The sequence below is a fragment of the Phaenicophaeus curvirostris genome, chromosome 2 (assembly GCF_032191515.1).
Source record: "Phaenicophaeus curvirostris isolate KB17595 chromosome 2, BPBGC_Pcur_1.0, whole genome shotgun sequence".
Lineage (NCBI taxonomy): Eukaryota > Metazoa > Chordata > Aves > Cuculiformes > Cuculidae > Phaenicophaeus > Phaenicophaeus curvirostris.
Window position 1 is genome coordinate 91,821,884 of NC_091393.1, and position 4,205 is coordinate 91,826,088.

The window sequence follows — 4,205 nt, forward strand, 5'->3', positions numbered from 1 at the left end:
AAGGAACAAGTTGGCTTTGCCATTTTCTTATTAATGAAGGACTTGAGTTGGGCGATGGCTTCATGGGATGTAGGTCACATTTAGTGAGATGGGAAAGCACTTGCGTTAAAGCTCTAGTCTGCTTTCTATCTAGGTAAGAAGGGGAGGGACTGCCTCAAATTTTCCAGTAGGTTCTGAGCAGTAGGTTCTGAGCAGTAGGTTCTGAACAGTAGGTTCAGAGCCAAAAATCCAATGGGGAGCTGCAGACAAATCTCCGATGGCTTCCTTGCAAGGTCAGGGCTGGAGTGAAGACCAGCCTGTTGGTCTGGTCCTTGCTCGCCTTGCTGGGAGATGACTCCTTGCTGATCCATGGCCAGGGCTGGCAACACCATCGATGCCTCTCAGTAGGTGCCCTCAATGATTCTTCAAACTGCTCAGCAGTCTCCAGCATGCATGACCTGGGATGCTGCTCTCACTTCCCTGCTGGTGACTGATCTGCATAGGAAAGGTGTTACCTTTTCTGCTGGGGTAATGAATTGACTGTCCCCCCATCCCTTTCATCATGGCCAATTGATATAAAATGAGGCAATAACAAGTTATAGGAATCAAATTTTACCGGTGTAGTTCATAACTCCAGCAGATAAAAGTGAGCATGAAATGAATGACATCTCCTTCTTCTGGAGTGATAGCATTAGTTCAAACCGGGACCAGTCTCCCGATACAGGAAGGTATGTGTGTTGAAGCTTCCAACGGCATTTTTTTTTTCCCCAGTGTAATTCATAATCCTGATTGCCAATTCCCTTCATCACAAAAATGGTATCATTTCTAATATTTTAAAAGACTTTATCAGGCCTGCTTTTATTTGCTGGTGGCTCAGGCTGACTGAAAAAAAAGTAATCTATAAAACATGTGGTAAATTGAAAAATACACCAAAATATCACTTCAGTGCTCTGGCCAAATATATCTTCTGGGAGTTGCTACTCTAGCCTACTCTGTGCTGAAGAGCTATTTTTCTCATCTTCACTTGTGCTGCAGAATTGTGCTTCCTCTTATGCTGAGGCCAAACACATCCAGAGAAAAACCTGCTTGGTTTGCCAAACATGAAGCTGATGACACATGTATTTATGCTCCCTGGCAAACTAAGTTAAATAAACAGGGACTAAGTTGGGCAGACGTTATAGGAGGTAATACTTCATTATAACTTGACTATGAGCAGCTTATTCTCCTTTCCAATTATGGCAACCCTCTGCATCAGTTTCCCTAGAGAGGAGTTCGGGGGAAAAAAAATTACAGCATATAAAGTCTTGAAAGCACAGTAACTGTGCAGTAGGGGACAGTAGCTGGAATGAAGGGTCTGAGCACATGTACATCTGTCTCATTTTGTAAAAAGCATGATTGTCTATACCTCAGATATTAAACTGTTAAATTAATTCCTGAAAACTCAGTCACTCTGTTCTCAGTGTGCCTGAATTCAAGCCATGTTTCAGGAACATCAGGTTCTGTGCAAATAAACAGTAGGTTTCAATTGTCTGCTGCTAATTATCACCCAAATTTGATTTGCACGCTCTTCAAAGGGGCTCATATCTTTCCATTTAGTTATTTGTTTCAGTGTGATGAATCTTTAATCCAAACCAAACGTGGGTCAATTTCCAACAGGAAAAAAATGTGAGGAATGTGTTTATCCGTGGTCATATCAGTGTCTCTCTTTAGTTTTATATATGTGGTGATTCGTGACCTCAGTGAGGAGGTGAATTTGTGTCAGTCTGTGAATTGGCTTTGCCTGTTTGGCAAGTTTGTAAAGGGTTTGGTCAGTTGTAGAAGGGCTTAAATAATTGTGCCTAATAGGATGGTTCTGGCCGGCTTTAGAACAAGGAGTACAAGACTTGAAGTTACACAGGCACAGAAAAATCTTATTAGACTTCAATTCCCATCCTACCTATAAACAGATATCTGTGCAAGGATGAAATGGAGAGATGGGATAACACAGTCTAGGCTCTTTTCTACTACATTGAATTTGAGCTTAAAAATGTGCATATTATATTTTACTCAGGTTCCTTGGTTGTCACTGTGACCCTCTGCCATGTGCACAGCCATAAAATTTAAGTCACAGAACTGAAGGAAATCTGGTCATTTTTCTTATTAAAATAAACAGAAAGCACCAAATGCAAGCAAGAAGTCTATAGCAACAATAAAATTTCATTGTAATAAATACCACATGTGATCACGATTTACGAAGCAGACAATAAAGACTAATTTAAAAAGAGAAATCCTTCTATTCTCTTTCATGTGGCTAAGGGCAGCATCATTTCTGGCTGTCTTTACTGGAGATTTATTCAAAGATTTAACACCCCCTTCTGTTTTTCTTCTCTTGGAAGCTCAGAGGAGGATACTTTATTAACTTGCTGGTCTTTAGATTCACATCTGACCTCTGTTTTCTTTTAACGTGGAGGTAGTTGGTAGGAGCTTTGCATTTTTTTTTTCTCTGAAGAATGCTTTCAAGATATTTTTGTAGTTTGATGTAGCATTTCCTGCATTTCTTTATTTTTTTCTAGTGACTAGCGTAAATAGGCCTTATTTTAGATAAGTCCATGAATACTGAAAAAATTCTGTATGTTGACTTTTGATCCTTTCAAGATAGGTTATTTAATGTCTCAGCAAAAGAGGAATCTATTTTGGCTCCCAAGCAGTGAACAAAGTCTGAACTGGTTACCTAATGTAAAAATGTTTGCTGTCGTCAGTGGAAGAAAGATTTCAACTTCATGGCAAGTGTTTCTTACACCTCACTGTTTCGGACTTCTGTCAGTCACAATTAAAATTAGAGTCCTCCTGAAGTGGAGCTGTAATTACAAAAGAAATATCATACATATTTTTACTTTGGCTATATCTACGAGGTGTGTCTCAACTGGATTTTTTACAGGGAATTCTTCTTTGCCAGATGCAAACTTCTCTCTTTGACTGGATCAGTGTTTCTGGATTCCAGTGCTGTGTGACTGGTTAATCTCCATAATATTTTTACAGTTTCTTTTTCAGTCCTGCCAAATCCAATCTAAATAGTTGTATGTTTTCTTCCTACAATGGAGGTAGAGGATGTGCTGGTAGAATTGGTACAATATACAAAACACATTAGGATGTATGTGATAGTAGTTTTACGTTTGAATTGTTGAGGGATTTGTTGTTGTTAAAGGCAGGGGATCTTACTTATTTAACTAAACTAAAAGTAGTAATAGACTTAGAAACAAGCACTCACTTGTCATGATAGCAGTAAGATAAATTTTAAGGTAGGGACGTTCAGATTTGTAGATGCATTTAATGTAAATTCTGTGAGTGTTTTGTAAGGTGTGGCTGTGATATATATAGGCAACCCTTCTTTCCTAATATCTGTGGCTATTCTGCTCAGATGAACAGCAACATGAAAAAGACTTTGCCTTTTTATGTTCTCGGGGCCTTCTGATAATATCCGAAATTATTTGTCTCTTTTAGAGTGAAACCCTACAGGAATGGTCACCTCTGTGCAGATATTTTGAGAGTGGATATTTTGAGTGGTGGGTTCTGTTAAGTTCTTCAGTGGTTTGGCCATAATCTTCATAGTAGTTGGAACTCACTTTAATAAAACCTGAGCATTCAGCTTTTTAAGGAAGTTCTGCCACAGGTTAGCTGCCTGGTGAAATTTTTGTACTATATGAAGCACGATACCATTGCTAAAATATCTTGAAACCATGCTGTTTTGTGAGAGGGTCTCTATTCCCATTCTTGTTACACCAAAGACTTTGAGCTGAGACTCTGGAAACTTGTGAATGTGATGGATACTGTTTGAAATCACCAGTTCTGAATCATAGAATCACCATGTTCTAAAAGACCTCTTGGATCATCGAGTCCAACCATTCCTATCTGCCACTAAGCCATGTCCCTGAGCACCTCATGCACCTGTCTTTTAAATAGCTCCAGGGATGGTGACTCAACCACCTCCCTGGGCAGCCTGTTCCAGTGCCCAATGACCCTTTCTGTGAAAAATTTCTTTCTGATATCTAGTTTGAACCTCCCCTGGCATGGCTTCAGGCCATTGTCCCTTGTCCTGTCCCCTGTCACTTGGCCAGCACCCTCCTTTCAGGTAGTTGTAGAGAGCAATGAGGTCTCCCCTCAGCCTCCTCTTCTCCAGGCTAAACAACCCCAGCTCCCTCAGCCGTTCCTTGTAAGACTTCTTCTCCAGCCCCTTCACCAGCTTCGTT